Source organism: Squalius cephalus (assembly GCF_949319135.1).
Source record: "Squalius cephalus genome assembly, chromosome: 5".
Taxonomy (NCBI): domain Eukaryota; kingdom Metazoa; phylum Chordata; class Actinopteri; order Cypriniformes; family Leuciscidae; genus Squalius; species Squalius cephalus.
In genome coordinates this window covers 42,385,693-42,404,838 of record NC_137126.1, presented here as the reverse complement: position 1 = coordinate 42,404,838, position 19,146 = coordinate 42,385,693, and the positions used below count along the sequence as shown (strand labels likewise).

The 19,146-nt window shown below is 37.8% G+C and overlaps 1 protein-coding gene across 1 annotated transcript in view; it reads right to left on the bottom strand.

Moving 5' to 3' along the window:
* The window catches only part of sema4c (sema domain, immunoglobulin domain (Ig), transmembrane domain (TM) and short cytoplasmic domain, (semaphorin) 4C), a 60,435-nt gene extending 54,119 nt beyond the window's left edge, over positions 1-6,316 (bottom strand). The window contains exon 1 of the mRNA XM_079872585.1: positions 5,870-6,316. The gene's annotated coding sequence lies outside the window, so the exon portion shown is untranslated. The remainder of the gene's footprint in view (positions 1-5,869) is intronic.
* Positions 6,317-19,146: the final 12,830 nt, after the last annotated feature.

Sequence of the window (19,146 nt, the reverse complement as noted above, 5' to 3'; positions counted from 1 at the left end):
CTCAATAGAGGGGAAGATCACTGACTAATGACTTACATTTCTGCGTCGACTCACACGACTGCTACTGTAAATCTTCGGAAGACTTGGGATGTGTACAACTTTTATGGTGATTTTACATCTTATTTTAGACTTGACATCTTCAGTCATGTTTTATTGCCAAATTTGCCAATGCATGGAAAACCAGGGTTTCTCCAAAATGTCTCCTTTGTGTTCCACAGTGGAAAGAAAGTCATAAGTTCTTGGAGCGACATAAAGGTGAGTAAATAATGACAGTATTTCTTATTTTTAGTTTAACTGTCTCTTTGACCATTTCTTTGCCTGAATGAGCACCCAGCCATATGAAAACACCAGTGTCCACTTCATGATGTAATTACTGTAATCTCCAGTATGCAGCGCGCACTTATTTCATTCCCAGATAGCAAAAAATATCGGCACGGCTTCTTTTTGCCGCCGGCCCCAAGCTGTCGGCTATAGGTGCGCCCCGCTGGCGGCGATGAAGCGTTTGCCGCCGAATACGTCACTCCCATTTCTTGCGAGATGCCGCCGGCGAACAGCCGCCGGGCCGCCGACTTCATTCTCTCTGGCGGTTGCGCCGTCTAAATGAACCGCGGCCGGCTGGCGGCAAGCCGCTTTGAAATCGACCAACCATGAGTGAAACTGACAGCATCTTAACTACTTTTCACATTTAAAGCGATTATAATTATTATGTGAATTATATCAATTTTTGTTGTTGCTCCAAAGCCATTAGGGGTTATAACAGATTTGACTCTGATTCCATGATAAGGTTTAGGAAATTACATTTAAATTACTTTGAAACTCTGAAGCGATAATATGTAAAATATATAGAATTATTTTATTCACTTAAGGTGACAATTCTTTACATTTCTTTGATTTATGCACAATTTGAGATGCACCAATAGACCAAACAGAATTCCTTTTGTAAAACTTACTTGGCAATAAATATCTTTCTGATTCTGATTAGTTTTTAAAATAAATATTTAGCAGAATAAATGGATGAAGTTAGATTTTTCAAATGCTTGAAATCAGTGAACAGTGAAAGACATCTGCAACTTGGCCAAAATCTTGGGTTTGCTTTATATTTTTTTATTAATTTGCAACCATGGTAATGTCTATGAGAAACATGAAAATCCCTGTTCTGACCTGAAGGATAAAGTGAAATATTTATAAATATTTTGTCTCTCTGTCACTCCAGGAAATTGTGGTTATGTCTTTCATTGTTTTACAAGCTCAATTTTTTTTTTTTTTTTTTACCTTTTACATGTATAAGGGATTACTTTGCAGTTTGCAATTGCGAGTTTTGCGACCTGTACAAATGTTTAAGAAAGTGTTAAAGCACAAACAGAGAAGTACCTCCACCGGTCGAGAGGGGCAGCACCTAAAAAACTGAAGCAGATTTACTCGTCTCGTCACACGGTTTCAGTATTTGGAGAGAGGAAATATCTTACTGTATGGGAAATATACGATCTTTTAAGTAAGTACATTTTTCCTTTTTGTGTAACGCAATATTACTATGTTCATTTTTGACATTGTTTTTAGTTCTTCTTCTTAAGATCTGTTCTTGCCTAACTAGTCAAGCTAAAGTAAGTTAGCCTTGTTTGCAAAGTTTCCGCCATGTTTCCGCCATAGCTAGGCTAACGTTACTTAGTTTCTTCCTGGCGTTGAGTTTTTTTCTTCTTCTAAGTATGTTTAACTGTTATGTATGTTTATACAAGTGTGAGTACATGTGGTTTAAGATAGTATTGGTCAGTCGAATGAACTAACGTTACAGTTCCTGAACTACGGACAATTATTCTGCCGCCTACGTGGGAATGGTAACGTTAGCAAAATCTTCACGACAAGAAAGACTGATCAGTATAACTTGTGTTGTTTTCTAACTAAACATAATTATGCTGCTAGTCTAGATTAGAGTGTTCGCTACCACATGCTGTTTCACCTTTTTTACACACTGAGTTCAAGCATGTTCTAACCTTACATGTTAAATGTATCTAGCTACAGTAGGTAAGTTAGCCAAACTTTACATCTAGAAAGACTAGTTTAACTTTTGGTGTTATCTTACAAAAATAACGATGTAGGTTGTTTATATGATTTTGTTTGTCTGAACATGGTTTTCTGTTGATCCACTTGTGAAAATTACTGCTTTTTCGAAGGGGTGAGCATTTTAATGTTGTTGATTTTGCCTGAAAAAAAAAATCAAAAAGTATACTTTATGCTAATGTGTCTTCTATTTTAGATGCTTCACATTGTTCAGTTTATCAACAAGGAGGATCTGCCATTTGCAGTGGTTCCGCAAGAGTGGCTCAACGAAGGGCATGTGCCATTGGCCCCCATTTAACCTCCGCAAAAAAGACAAAGGAACAATTTAGCCATCCGCTGCACACCTCCACACAGCACCTGGGAGAAACATCATTTTAAGTTCATGAAGGGAGCAGGTAAATGGGTCTGACTTGTACATTTGATTTTCCTTTATTTCATCTGTGTAATTTATTTGTCTGTTTATTGTGGATAACGGAATCTTTCATTCATTATTATTATTATTATCATCAAATTTCTGTTTCCTCTTTCTTAGAACCAGGTTTCTCCCCAGTAATCCAGAATCCGCCAAGAGTTTGAGTACAAGTAAGTGATGTTATTTGTGAAGTTTTTTTGTCTTGGAAACTATTGCTTCTATTTAAAGTTGGCATGAACTGGAAGTTACAAACGACTTTTCTCCAGTGTTGACATATTTCCAAGTGAAAGGGAATATTGAATAGAGGAGCAGGGTTTTACTCTAGCGCTCCTCATCTCCCCCCACACCCCCCCCCCACAAAAAAAGAAAACACTTTTCAATTATGCCATGCCAGACTCTGTCTACGAAGCAAAGCGAAGTAGCAGAGTTTGGTATTACCAGGCTAGCAATACTCTGCATTGAAATTAAAGCTGTTATGTTTGCTCCCCAGCTCATCAAGTACTAAGCTTTACACCCCCGGCAGCAAATTTACCCTGGCAGCATATGGGTGAAAACTCTGGAGGTATGTAATATGTTGCGCTTAACTAAGTGTTACATTTAAGTCCAATTCATTAAATGTATGCAATAACTTCAAACATATTTTTACATGTCAATGATTATCAATAGGAGGGAGAAAGTCATTGCTCTATTGTTGGCCCTTGTACTCCAATGGCATCTCGTGTCAAGCATGAAGTTTTCAGCTGTGAAGGTATATTCTAGCCCTATGTCTTAATGTCCAGTGTTTTAACAGTATTGAAAATAGTGCCTTTAGTTGTTTGTTTTATTTTATTTTTTAAATGTAGAACCAAGCCCTGAGGGAAAGCAATGCACGAGCAGGTGAGAACTTGCACTGTTTCTTAAATTGTACTTTTTTGTGTGTGATGTAAGTCCAAAATTACCATATGCCTTTCATTTTGTAGCTTCGGATCACACCGGCTCACTTCAAGAGCAGGTGAAGCAAGTTCAACAAACAATGTTGAAGACGTTTGCTTGCACTGGGAAATCAGGTACAACTTGCAAACAGCACCTGTGGTTGTTGGTTTAATTCCCACTGGGGCTACCTGACCATGTAGTAGACCTAGATATAAATGTCATAGTTTAGTAGTTGAGGGACCAGGACTGACTATTTTATTCTGGGAAACCCTGTAGGTGCAGATCAGACCCTTATGCTGTGACGTCTTGCAGAGTTTGGTGATGTTGTGTCTGTTGGAGTCATCCCTGTCAGGGGATCTGTTACTCCCCCTACACACCCAGGAAGATTTGCCGTGTCTTGACAACAGTTTGAAGCAGGATAAAAAGCTCCAGGAACAATTTGTAAGTTTGCTGATTATAATGCCATAGAGTAATCTAAAGTAAAATTTAAGATTGTATACTGCATATATTACAGTCTGAATCCTCAGCCTTTCACATTTTTTATTTATTTATGAGAAGCTTCAGAGAAATGTAATTTGTAACACTTTTTTGGATTTTCAGCTCGGTGTAGGGGATAAAGCATGTTTTAGAGACATGTTCCTTTAGACCATTGTTCAAAGTAAGTTGGATATTTTTTTAATTATATTTAAGTAGATGTGTATGGCCTCATGCAATTCAAATGAAATGACAGATCTGTATTTTCTAAATTAGCCATCCAGAAGAACCTGGCAACCCAGGATGCCACTGATGAAGCGGTCTAGGTTAACGTTTCGCGTTACCTGAAAGGAGCATCTGACCGTGAAGGCAGAAAAAGGCACCGCACAGCTGAGAGGGACCCACAGCCGACCACTTAGGCTGACTACTGACACCCCAGAATCACTGACAACTGGAATCCTTTCTTTATCTTGCAGTCAGTAACATCAAGACCCCTAAAGAAGTCAGAAGTGTCACACTATACTCACTAACTGTGGAAATTACTTTCTTTTTTTTCTTTTTTCAAATAATGCTTGTAAGTCCTTGTGCCACAGGTCAGCATTGCAGCTATAATGGTCTATTCTACTCCAGAGCTTTACTATAAATTACTACCACTTAACCTATTGTTAGAAATGGCTTGTAAATGTGATGTCATACTTTGATTTATTTGGTATCCTGCACATTATTTCGTATCAAGTATTCTCTTTACTTACAGGTAATTTTTTTCACCCTAGAGCTGTCCTCTTTATATGAACAATTATTGTAAGAGTTGTAATATGCTTGTAAGGCTGTTTTTTGTTTGTTTGTTTTTTTACCAAAATTTAATAAGAAACCTGCATGTTAGTATATTGATTTATTTATTTTTCTGTTATGTTTCAGTGATCTGACACATCTTGTTTAAATGACAGTTAATGTACTTTGAAATGTGGAATAAAAATGCCAAATGGATATTTGTCTGGTTTGAGCAATCATTATTCTTGATAAACTGCATGCTATAAATATTAAATATTATATATATATATATATATATATATATATATAGCCAGAATAAGCGGCGGCAGATCGCTCGAAAATAGCGCTTGCCTCCAGCGGGCCGCGGAAGGGCCGCCTTAAATATAACGGCGGCGGGACGGCGGTTGGCCCGCGGGCCGGCCGCGGAACGAAGGCGGTAGGAAGGCGGCTGCCGCTTTTAAAGAGCGGCTGCCGCCGGCGGTGCGCCGTCCAACGTGTTTGCGATGTCGCCATTCTGCCGCTTCTACTGCCGCCGGAGCGCCGACGGTGGTCCGCCGACTCATTGCTATCTGGGTTATAGACGACCAGTATTTGAAATGAAGGAAAACGCACTCTGTAAGATGTGTCACAGTCACAGCTGGTGGTGGTCAATATCCAACATCACTTTTAGGCTATATATCATCTCCAGAAAATACCATCATCGCTTAAACCTGTCACTAAATAATGATCAACCTCAGAGAGAAGCGTTTTATTGTGCTGTGAACGTGGCAGGAACGTTGTAATTGCATTAAGAAAAAAGTGCTGATGTTGGGCTTTAAATATATACAATCCCATCACATATGCAATAAACAATCAGCGTTTGTTCACTCACTTAAATCTGGCACATAAAGATGTTAGTATCTTAGTTGTTTTTACGTTGAAATGCGTGTCCAAACAAAACCGCACTGCGTTTTCGCCAAAGTGACACAAACTGACATATACATGTATTACAATCATCTTTAGTTAGGGTTTAAAACTTATCTAAACAATATGGCAACAGTTGGAGCTCCGCCGACTGAACGACTGGCTGACTTAATGACGGTATCAAATATCCTTTCCACCCCCATCGCTTTTAACAATAAACGACATTTACAAAAAGCACTAATTACGTGACGTTGTGACGTCAATTTATAACACAACGGAACGCTGCAATAATAGAACACTGCAATAATCCAGTTGTATTTGTAGTGGAGGCGTCAAACTTACCTCTTGCGAGTCAGTGCGTAACGCTCACGGACTGTCAGCGCGTCCAAAAACGCATGAAAACGCACACAGCGCTTGGTCTCAGAGAACCAGCATTTCAAAACGAGCCCAACAAAATCCACATTTCCCAAAGAAAGACTCAGCTCCTTGTGTTTTCCCGCATGCTTGCTTTCTTGACGTCTAGGGGAGCGAGCGAGCGGCGCGATGGTCGGTGTCGGTTTACGCAGCGCAACTCTCTCCGTTCACTCCCTTTGTAGTAGTTCTAGAGAGGGAGGGTGTATTAAACCCGTCCAGATCCACTTCTTCAAAGCGGTTCCCCTCCGTCTCAGCAACTTAAACCCCGCGCCCTGCTAAAGTGAAGCTCTGTGAGAGAGACAAAGGTAGCGGATGGGAAGCGCAGCTCCAGTACGCCACACACACACACACACACACACACACGCACACTGCACTGGAGGATATACTGCCTCCTGATGGGTATCGGGAAAGCGATGAGGCGGACCGGTGGCTCACAAAAGCAGTACAAACAGGTCTCCGCCCCAATCGCCCTGTCCTGTACGGGAACGGGCCCGGAATATCATCATAATCAGGCGAAGTGAAGTATTTGTCATTCTCTAATGGGCTTCTGTGCTGTAGCCTACTACATTATTTTAATGACTTTTTCTAGCACTTTACAGTTACCTTTCATACAAGCTGTAATATAGCAAATGTAAAAAATACGAATCAAGTAGGCCTATACATAAGTACTTATTTATATTTTAACTTGAGCACTGTAATACAAACTCCTTTTAACCAGAAATAGAGATGCACAGTAAAACTGCTATAAATTTTAACAGAAATTATTATTTTATTTTTTTCAAAATGCTACAGCAAAATCTTGACTTAAGTTACCTTACCATTACAGTGAAAATATTCGATTTAACATGATAAAACATGAAATCTTACAATACATTGTTTAAAGTTTTGGAATAATTTACATTTAAAATACATATATAAGTAAATTATTGTTATATATATATGTGTGTGTGTGTGTGTGTGTGTGTGTGTGTGTGTGTGTGAATCACATAATTTGTGCTTCACATCTGATAATATTCTATAATAATAATATTAAATTTGCTATTCTTTTTATATCAGTTTAAATTATATGGTTCAATATATAGTTTGATGTAAATACATTTATGAATTAAAATATGGACGGCCGGATGGATGGATAGATAGATAGACAGGCAGACAGATAGATAGACAGATAGATAGATAGATGGATGGATGGATGGATGGATGGATGGATGGATGGATGGATGGACGGACGGACAGATAGATAGATAGATAGATAGATATGCATGTCTGGGGTTATGTTTAAAACATTAGAGATGCAGCAACAGGAAGCAAAACAACAGCCCTAGGATAATCCAGTATATTCTCATTTTAGTAGATTCAATGGATTATGGCCTGCATTTTAACACTTTAATACATCTCCCACGTAATATACACTATACTTAGAGATAAGCATCTTGCCTTTGCCAAAGCCAAAGTAAATATCTCCAAAAGATTAACCTAAATTATGTGAATCTAGACATCGCACTGAAAGAAAAGCGTTTTCAAAAGTCTCTCAACCTTGTGTGTCTCTTTTCTATATTTCTTTAGAAAAGCACATAACCAATTATACTTCATCTTAAACTGTACTAGTGGACCCTGCATGAGAGTCAAGGGACTGCAGCAGATCTGAATGAGGAGGGGTCTTTCTAGAACATTTGGACTGGCTTCACTTGAGTAGACGAAGCCTTTTATACCTCACAAACTAAATGTGTATAACTGCAGTTGAGACACTCAATTATGGGCAGTGCTTCCTCTAGTGTAATCATAATGGAAATCTTCATTATATTTCTGAGTTCTGAGTCTACTTAAATAAAAGCGTCCTGCCCCAGAGGCCCCTCAGATTCACGAATAAAAGCCTTGAGTGCAGGTGCTGGGAACGGAGGAGGCATAGATATCATTTAGAATCTGTTTAGATGAGGATTTACTCTGGGAGGCGAATCTAATGGATAATGGACACCGGTCCACAGCGGGACCCAGGAGACCACACAGAAAACCCTTCATATTATAACAAAAACAATCTCCATTAATGCCAAGTCACATGGTGAAATGTACAATTGCCACGGTATGTGGAGAACCTATAAAGGTTCATTTGATATGAGAAAAAGGTTTTGATTTGTATTTCAGCATCGTGAGATGTTTCAATAGATTATCTGCTGGGAATATTTATGTTGATAAGACACGGCGTACCAGTAACAAACACTGCTGCTATGACCATAAAGTTGTTCCTCTGACCACAATTAATGCCATTTCTTAGATATTGTAAATAAACTGAATGCAAAATGCAGATGTTTGATTGCAATTACCCTTTGCCTTCTTAGTGCTGCAATGTTATATGCTTCTTATGGAATATCATTAAATAAATAACATGAATCAATACATAGTGAAACAACCCTGTTGCTTGCATCACTGCAAAGGATTTACATGCAAACATTATACCTGGCTTTATTTTTGTGAAGGTTCTGCCCTTGATGGAAGGATTATCAGGGGTTATTCTCAATTCAGATCAAGATATGGACAAGGGTGAGTCTTATAGATACACGCTGAATCTTGAGGAGATGCTGCCTTTTGAGTAAAAAAAAAAAAAAAAAAACCCTTTCAGCACTCTACTGAAATGCAGAATCACTTTTTGAGTGAGAGCCGACTTTGTATCTATTCACAGTTCCTGCTTCAGCAAGGTTGTATTAGTCATCTGGAACAAGCACAGCTTGGAATATAGCACAGGAAGCAGACAAATGTGGAAACTAGGCCAGGACAAAGAGGTAAGGTGTACACTCATTAGGATGGGGTGCAGAGGTCCCATCCCCAAAGCTACAGCTATATATATATCTTACTACTGCTCATATGTTCTAATTTAAGCCCAAACAACAGTGCTGAAAGCATGCACAGTCATGATAGTGAAAATACAGTATATGACCACACAACTTCACTAACAAGGTTAGATTTACTCATTCTTTAGGTGAATGCAGAGAAATGTACATACGAGAAGACAGTACTCAGAACTGTGAATCAGTGAAGAACCTTGTGATGCACAATACTGTATATTGTTGACATTTGGGCAATAGTAATGCACTAAATGTCTCTAATCACAAATAAGCTAAAGTGATGTTCACTACATTAAAGTATAAAAATAGATTATAAAAAATTATTAGATTATTAAAATAGACTATAAAAAAGATTATGATCGCTTCTTTAGCTGCTTTTCTACCACAGGGCCCAGTGCTAGTCCTAAATTTATGGGGGCTCTAAGCAAAACTTTGTAAGGGGGCTCCTGTCAATGCATTCATAAAAACCCTAAAATGACCCCGAACCCCTTAATATGTTCTTTCAGAGCAGTTTCATTGTCAACCAACAGTGAGTTGAAACAGTCAGTAATACCATAAAAAATAAAATGACAAACAATGGGATAAATACAATAGAAAAAAAGATACAAATAAAATAAAAAATTTAGCCTATACAGAAATTGAATAAAAATAAAACTGTGTATAGTCTTCACCGTATGAATTAAATAAATTATATATTACATTGATTCTTATTAAAGGTACTAAAGTTATTCAGTGAAGAGCAGTAAACGATTCTCTCTTTTTATTTTGTTGCTTGATTAACATTAAATGTTATTAAAACATAGAGCATCAAGTTTATTAGGCTGTTGTCACTTTAAGACACAAAAGCACAGATCTGATATACTGATAAGCATTCGATTACAGAGAAACTGGTAGCCAGGCAACAGACAAGTGACAGAGTTGTGATGTCACTACACGCATTCTGGGCCGAGAATGGTTTATAAACGTGCCGTGCCAAAACCAGGTTCAAGTGGACACATAACTGGACCCGTTCCTCACCGTTGTTAGAAACCGAGCTTTTGTTCTAAAATTGTTAAATAAAAAAGATTTGTAGATAAAAGCATTTCTGTACACATTTCTTTCTTTTCAGGTCAAATCAGATCAATCTACACAAATTGTATCTTGCTATCATGTTGGGGGTAACTGTATCAAAAATAATAAAAAATAAATAAATAAACTGTATTAGAATAGAACAATTTAAACTTAATTTAAACTTAAATTAAATTTTGTAATGAACATTATTCAATGTATCTAATCAAGGGTTTAAAGGAGAACTCGGCAACTCTAGCGAACTCTAGTCACTTCTTCGCTGATTTTCCCTTTTGTTGTCGCATGTTTTCCCCACGAGCTCCCCCTACAGCTGTGGGGGGGCGTATATTTCACAACACGGACGTAAAAAACTCACTTGCGGCAGCCTCCTCCCCTTCTCTACCGCTGCTCATGTGCGTTTGTTATGATCGGAGCAAGCCAACTGTATCGTGTGGAGCTATGTCTACCGAGGTGGGTAATCTGGTAATACATCATACATCCGTGTGTGTTTATGTCGAATTGCCGTAAAGCAATTCGTGTTTGGCGCTCGCGCTCGTTCTCGTTCTCGCTTCTCACGAGACTTCCAATTTCTGTCTTACCGGGACGGCAGTCCCCAAGTTGCAAGGTTGGTTTTCCACCTGGGAACGCTGGGGGGAGCAGGGAAAGTCATCAATATCACCAGAATAGGTTGTTTAACCATCCAAATGATTTCTAGACAGTTTTATTAAGTTAAAAAAGTTACCAAGTTCTCCTTTAATGCATCAGCTGATCAATATAATTTAGTAAAAATATGTTTTCAAATAATGTCATTCCACTTAAAATTCTTATTCCTGACAACTAAAAGAATTACACTTTTTTTAAAAAAAAGGTTCTATATTGGCATCAATGGTTCTATAAAGAACATTTAACTTCCATGGAACCTTTCTATTGAACTTTACAGTGTTCTTTATAGTGTTCTCCAAGTTCTTTAAAGTGAAAAAAAGATGATTAAAATGTTCTTCACACAAACAGAAAAATGGTTCTTTTTCAAAGAAAAAAAACTGGTACATTTCATTTTATTTTATATAGCACATTTAAAGCAACAACTGTTGCCCAAAGTCCTTCACAATCAATCACTAAAAAAATCCCCAAAATAAGAGAAGTACAGAGAAAGAAAGAAAAAAAACCCAAATGCACAAAACATAGACAAGGTAATGATCAAACACCAATCATGAAGATGCCCAGGAAGTCTTTAAAAAATGTGCTTTTAACATGGCCTTAAATTTCGGTAGTGACTTTACTAACCTTACAGAAAGAGGGAGATCATTCCAAAGTTTGGGTCACCCTTATGTTTGTATTTTGTTCTGACGACACAGAGAAGATTTTGATTTTCGGATCTCAAAGATCTAGATGGATTATAAAATGTCCGCATACTAGAAAGATAAGAAGTGGCAAAATTGTATACAATTGCCCTCTAAAAACTTAAATTACACTCCAGATTCTTGACGATATAAAGGCTTATATATATATATAAAATCTATTTAAATTTATAGTATGAACCTCATATTGTTTTTTTTTTCCGACCATAACACTAAAATCAATTAATTATCATCTATTGGCATCTACCAAAATCCCATATGGCTGCATTCATCATAAATGCATGCATTTCATCAAATGCATCATTTATCATGGGCGCACATGATCTTAAAAGCGTAGATTTAACTTCAAGTCTTAACTTTGTCCCAACAGCTAAATAAATCTAGAGCGACTAGAGCATTTCCATTGCAGCCTGACTCCCAGGAGTGATGTGGATAGGCTAGCTGTGTCTGTAGTCTAACTCTATTTACCTGCAGCCGAAAGAGAAACGCTGCCAGGTTCAGCTACAGTTCATGGAGAGAGCCAACACGCTCAGTTCTGGATGACAGGCCTGGAATTGACTTGCACTAGAGCACAGCAGGAAGATGATAGCAGAGCTATTGCAAGCGTTGCTATAAGCTAATCTAGAGCAATTAAATGAAAACAAGAAAATAGCGCAAGAAAGCTTGAATATATGGTTTTGGAGTGTGGAGTGGGGGGTGGGGGGATGCTCAGCGCTGCAGAATTAGATGGAAATTGGGAAGAAAACAAGAAGATCAAGAACTGCATACCACTGCAGGATATAAGGAAGCTAAATCCTATCGTGGCTTTAATATGTTGAATGGTTGCTGCAGATTTTTGGCATCATACTGATGCAGAGACACACTTTCAAACGGAATGAATGCTGATGAGAACTTGTTTTAGTCATCGGGTTTAGGTAAACAGCGAGTATCTGGCACAGCATGTACAGGCCTAATTAAGCCTTGCTTATTCACACAACTCTTTGGCCAATGCTGAAATCGCCAAGCCACTAATTTCGCATGCAAGAAAGAGCGTGTTGCAAAGAGAATTTTGCTATCACTAGTGCATCATCTGAAAGCTGGGAGGTTTCACAGGATACGGGTACTTTGGACAGCTGTGGTAATTCCTTCTGTCTGGCACTGCACTTGCTGCCAAAGCGGTGATGAATTCATTGAATGCTTGAATAAGTTCAGATATGAAAGAACCGCCTGAGATGTTCTGGCAACTTTTCATCCTGCACCAAAAACTAGCTCAGATCTTTCAGATCACATATGGAGCCCTGCCCAACTTTTTGAAGATTCATGCACAAAGTTGCACTGGCACCATGTCGTCCATAATCTCGGAACGGAGAGTGCTGTGAGGGCTTTCCAAGAAAGTGAAATCTGTTCCCTCCACATCCCATCTAAAGATACGGCCAACCAGAAGGGTAATTTAAAATTAAGCATGATAGCATCTTTGCTAAAGGCGTTGTAGCGTTCACAGAACAGAGAGTTCAAATAACCTCAAACATTGACAACAGAAGTGAGAGGATGGATTCTCTTTCACAACAACAGCTTGTTCTCATTTGAGTTAACACCTTATAAACACCTGAAAAGAAACAGATGCCCTTTTCAGTGAAAGCTGAAACTAAGGACCAATGTCCCATGATGCCATGTCAAAACATCCGATATGTGGTTTTCTTTGCTTCTCTTCCTCTCTTTATCTTTCCCTGTGAATTGGTATTTGTGCACTGTGATGTAGAAGTGCAGAAAAATAACATGATGGATTGCAAAGCATCTACAGTTGCGAGACGCCGGCCAACAGCATCTAATCATGTCAGAGCAATGAAACCCTTTAATGAGGTCCTTGGATCAAGTAAGGGCGAACTACTCAATCTTAGCTCTTAAAGGTGAAATGACTCATTTTTTGGCACACGCATCAGCAAAGTGAACTGCAGAAATAGTGACTATTTTCACACAGGTTTCCTGGACAAAGTATTTTAACATCCAAAAGCACACATCAACTTTAAAGGGATAGTTCACTTTGAAATTAAATTTTGATATGTTTTAGCTTACCTCAAGGTCATCCAAGATGTAGGTGTCTTTGTTTCCGCAGTAGTTTCAATTTTGATATTTTTAGGTCAAACCGTTCTTGTCTGTCAGTCATATAATGCAGGTCTATGGTCACCACCTCAAAGAGCATGCACAGAGAAGTCCAAATTAAACAATTCCCCATCGTAAGTACACATTGATGGCCTAAGACACGAAACGAGCGGTTTGTGTGAGAAAACGAACAGTATTTATATCGTTTTTACCTCTTGTAGTGATGTGTCGTTCATGAACGATTCGTTCATTTTGAACGAATCTTTAATATGACTCGGGACTACCGAGTTGTCTCAGAGAGTGATTCGTTCTAATTTTGAATCCACTGTAATTTATTTTTCTCTATTGAGTTGTTATATGATTTTTTTGTCCTTGTGTTATTAATGAATAAAAATAATTTATTTTAGTGATTTTTTAGTCACATTTGAAACCTACACAGAGTGGTGGCAGGGCAGCTGACTTCAATGTTTGATACATTTCAGTCAGGTTTTCGCAAATGCCATTCAACTGAGACTGCGCTTCTTAAAGTATCAAATGACATTTTGATGGCTGCTGACTCTGGACAGTACACTGTATTGATTTTACTTGACCTATCGTCTGCATTTGATACATTGGACCATACAGAATTGATAAATCGGCTACGTAATGAAATGGGGTTCTCTGGGTCTGTTCTAAAATGGTTCACCTCTTACTTGAGTGATAGATCATTTTGTGTGTCTATTAATAACATTTTGTCAGAAATGACCCCCCTGTCATATGGAGTTCCTCAGGGTTCGGTTTTAGGTCCTATTTTGTTTTTATTGTATATTAGCCCTCTTGGTGAAATTATTCGTAATTTTAATAATGTGTCTTATCACTTTTATGCTGATGACATTCAGTTGTACTGCTCATTCAAAGAGTCAGAGTTAGGTAAATTAACTGATTTATTGGAATGCCTGTCATGCATTAAGACTTGGTTATACAACAATTATTTACAACTGAATATAAAAAAGACTGAAACTTTGATCATTGCTCCAGAACAAAAAATACCCCAAATTAAACAACACCTCTGTTCCTTGGACTCATCCGTCCAGTTGAGCCTAAGAAACCTTGGCGTTTTGTTCGACCAATCGTTGTCTCTGGATGGTCATTCTAGACAGTTGGTCAGAAACTGTTTTTATCATTTGAGAAATATCTCTAAACTGAGAACAATACTGCACAAAGCTACCATGGAGATGATCATTCATGCTTTTATTTCTTCAAGGTTAGATTATTGTAATTCTCTTTTTACTTGTTTTAACAAAGTTTCTCTGAACCGTCTCCAATTGGTGCAAAACGCAGCAGCCAGGCTATTAACAGGAACCAACAGAAGGGCACACATTACTCCGATACAGCTTTGCTTTGCTATATGTAAAGCACTTTGTGATTTTATCTGTGATAGGTGCTATATAAATAAAATTGACTTACTTACTTACTTACACTTTGTAACATAACTTATAGGCCTATAGCCTATATATATTATTGTATAATATATATATAACCTATATATATGTATATATATATATATCTCAATGTGTGTTATTATTATAATATATTATAATAACAGCAACAACAACAATAATAATAGTAAAACACACCACAGATGCACAAGAAACATTTAGAAAAGAGACGGACAGGGGCAATAAGATGGAACTTTTATTTTTCAGATAATGTTTATTGCACATATTTTGTATTTTAATTCCTAAATATAAAACAATATATATTCAGACGCAGTCAATAATATGAATCTAATGTTGTATTTGATGCGAGATATCAGCGGTCACGTGACAAAAGAACGAAGGACTCAAACCCGAAGACTCGAAAAAATGAACTAATCATTTCTGTTTCTGCATTTTGCTATGGGTTTGTGACTTGACGAACGAACGACTCGAACCCGAAGACTCGAGAGATGAACTAATCTTTTCTCTTTCCGATGCTGACAGCATAGCCTCTATGGGACTGACAGGAAGAACGAAAGACTCGGACCCGTCGATTCAGAACCCATATGTTGCGTAATGCGCATGCGCAGTCAACACAAAATGAACGAATCACTCTCTGAGACAACTCGGTAGTCCCGAGTCATATTAAAGATTCGTTCAAAATGAACGAATTGTTTATGAACGACACATCAAAAACAATATAAATACTGTTCGTTTTCTTACTCAAACCGCTCGTTTCGTGTCTTAGGCCATCAATGTGTACTTATGATGGGGAATTGTTTAATTTGGACTTCTCTGTGCATGCTCTTTGAGGTGGTGACCATAGACCTGCATTATATGACTGACAGACAAGAACGGTTTGACCTAAAAATATCAAAATTGAAACTACTGCGGAAACAAAGACACCTACATCTTGGATGACCTTGAGGTAAGCTAAAACATACCAAAATTTAATTTCAAAGTGAACTATCCCTTTAAGTCGATCAGACAGCAGACTTGCTTGATCTTACAAATTTTGAGGGCCAGTCTTGAGCAAAATGATGTACTGTAACAGCATCCCATCTCATGGTTCCGTCCTGATCCCATTGCCCTCTCTCCTCTTCAATATTTTCTTGTCTCTTCTTGAACGGTCTTATCTATCTTATCTAAATAAAAAGAAAACCCCCAAAACATGCATTACCATTAAAAAACATTGGGTTTTGTTTCAGAAAAAAAGTATCTTATACTCACCAAGGTTGCATTTATCTGATCATATTATTACAATTTTAAATAACTGTTTTGCATTTGAATTTATTTTCAAAAAATAATTGATTCCTGTGATGCAAATTTTCTGCTCAAGAAAAAAATCTTATTATAATCAATGCTAAAAGCATTTGTGCTGCTTAATTATTTTGTGAAAACCATGATACATTTTTTAAGAATTCTTAAAAAATTCTTGTTTTGTTTAACAATATAAATGTCTTTAATGTATCCTTGATGAATAAAAGTATTAATAAATGATCCCAAACTTTGTAACGACGGTGTGCAAAACGCATAATTTCAAAACAAAACGCAGTTATAATTTCAATTTATTTCATAAAAAGCAAGAAAAGCCAGTAGCATTTTGTTAACAAAAATGTACGGTCAGCACTTCATTTTATGTATACGCATTTCTTTTACCAAATACACGTTCTTTGGAGATCATAGTGCTGACTTTACATTTCCGTTGACATATCCAACTGGCTTTTGCTTTTCTGTGTACAAACTGCAGTAAAACAGCATTCTGTCAATAAACACTACAATTCATGTCAGTCCGCAACATTAGTCAGGTCACACATGGCACCCATAGGTTTTAGGGTTATTTAAGTCTTTAGGGAAATATTGAACCCCATCCGACTTTGTGATGGTTTTGTGCAGCAGATCAACAGACCGAAACTCTCTCCTGTCATCTTGACATACAGCACCTGTGAATAGGTCATCTGCCACACGAGAGATGTAACAAGGAGATAAATAAACGGTTTATTTATTTATTTTGTTCCTTCCTGCCCTCTCTCATTAACCCTGCGAGACATCTTGATGAATGGCTCTGTAGCGTTTCACAGGTGCCCAATTTACTCTCTGTTTTTGCAGCAGCATTTTGAAGTGTCATTTTGGATTAGTTCATCACTCATTCATGCACCAAAACACCAGACTCACACTCCATCAGCGCTCGCAATTAATAAAACACAAGAGAAATGTTCCATCTACAGTAAGTTTCGACTATACAATTAACAGTTATAGCGTCGTCGATGAACCATATAAGAAGTTATGAGCAGTGAAATGGAATTGTGAAGTTTGAAGCTGTGTACAGATACATCTCCCCGATCGTCTGCGAGTTTTTATCGCTACATTGGCTGTCTGACAGGAACCCAGGTCTCCTAAAATGACGAGCTGTCACTCGGCATTACATAACCGGTTGAAGTGTATAGTGATTTTTTCATGCGGGTATACGCAGGAAGGGGCCTGATGTATTTGAGATGTGGGTGGTATTTTTCAATATTGGCATGAAGTACCGAAACTCATTAACATCTGAGAAAGGCATTAAAAGACGTCGGAAGGAGATGAGTTACACGCTTCTCTGTGGCTCCAGCAGGAAATTACATGCCCATGCTACACGATTTCTCGTGAGTGGCACATCCATTTTTTTTAAAGGCACATTTAACTTTAAAGCCATTTTCGCAGCAGAATTTTTAAATAAACGTACAAACACTCAGCTGGGTGGCCGCTCCGGGATGATTCTGAGAAGTAAGCCTAGAATTATGAGGCTCAAAGGGGAAGATTGTGTTTAGAATTCATTTGCACAATTACAAATTGATGACAGCATGTTAATTCCATCTGATAATGTTTAATTAGATTTGAATATGCAGAGACGCAGTTAAATACTGTGCGAGGGTGCAGTCAGTCATTCACAGATAAAAACATAAATCCGCACCATGTGCCATTTCTCATTCTTCGGAGCAGCTCGGATGAAGTCGCCTGGGATGGATTATTCGCTCATCACAGAAGATGATGAGACGTATCACAGATTCGCAACGGAGAATTCGTGTTTTTGACTCCAACCAAGGCCAATGCTCAGCTGAAGTCATGGTACCACGTAGTGCTATGCAAATGTCTTGTGGGACGCAACTAGAAAAGTTGCGAGCACATTTGGACTGTGTTCGAGACTAACAGGGTTGAATCCCCTTTGGCTGCTCCATTGTGCAGCACAGTGAAAAGTGCTGAGGGAGGCATGTAGGGTAGACTCAGGGGACTATACCGGCTCTCTGTTCCTCCCTAGCCAGCCTGTCTCTGGCTGTCTGCTCACTTTAATGAGCAGACACACACACACACACGAACAGTTGCTTCACATCACAGAGCACTCTGATGATAGCACAATCCATTAAAATTCAGCTAAGCCCACAAGTTCTATTAGAACTTCAATGGTAGTTCAAAGAGAAAATGTTCTAATTCCAGAACTCTCCCCGTGATAGAGGGGACCATTGATGTCAGGCCAGATGAAATTTCACCTGCGAACCTGGGTGGTAATGTTAAAGGAAATGAAAATGCTAATTCACTCATCATTTACTCTTTACCCTGGAACATAAAAGGACATTTTTCTAAACAATATCCCAGTCAGTTGTTTCAATATAAATGCACATAAATGAGGACTGGGGCAGTCGAGTTCTGAAAAAGCAGTCCATGTGACTTGTGTATTATATTCTAAGTCTTCTGAAATTAATTTGACATATTCACTAAAAATCTTTCTAAGTTTTCCTCAGCAGAGAGAATGAATTGCTCTTTGGTGTCAGATCTTTTAAATAAATCAATTTATCCAGTTCACAAAACTGGTCTGAATGATTCATTCATAAATCAACATGTTTCGGATTTCTAGTTCAGCTCATTGATTCAATGAGAACAAATGATAACACTTTATTTTGATGGCCTCTTTTGAACATTCTGTTGTCTATAAGTACATTTGCTACTACATGTCAAATAACTCTCAATAAACTCTCAAATAATTAGAGTATTACTTGACTATCTGCTTAATATCTACTAACATTTTATTGTGATGCTCCGCCAACAGACATTAGTAACTTTGAAAGTACGTCAACTTATTCTAACCCTATAACCTACCAATCTAATACTCTACTAACACTCTAATAAAAGTTATTAGACATAGGTGCAATGTTACTTATAGTCAACAGAATGTGTTAAAGGGATCATCAAAATAAAGTGAAACCGAACAAATTGTTCTTTGGAGTCAGAACTTTTCAGTGAATCAAACCGGTCTGAATGATTCAATTATAATTCCATTGAAATGAGCGACTAGTATATTATTGAACATTTCTGCATTTGTGCTCAATTCAGAAAGAAAGTCACACAGGTTTTGAATATAACATAAGGGGGATGACAGAGTTTTCATTTTT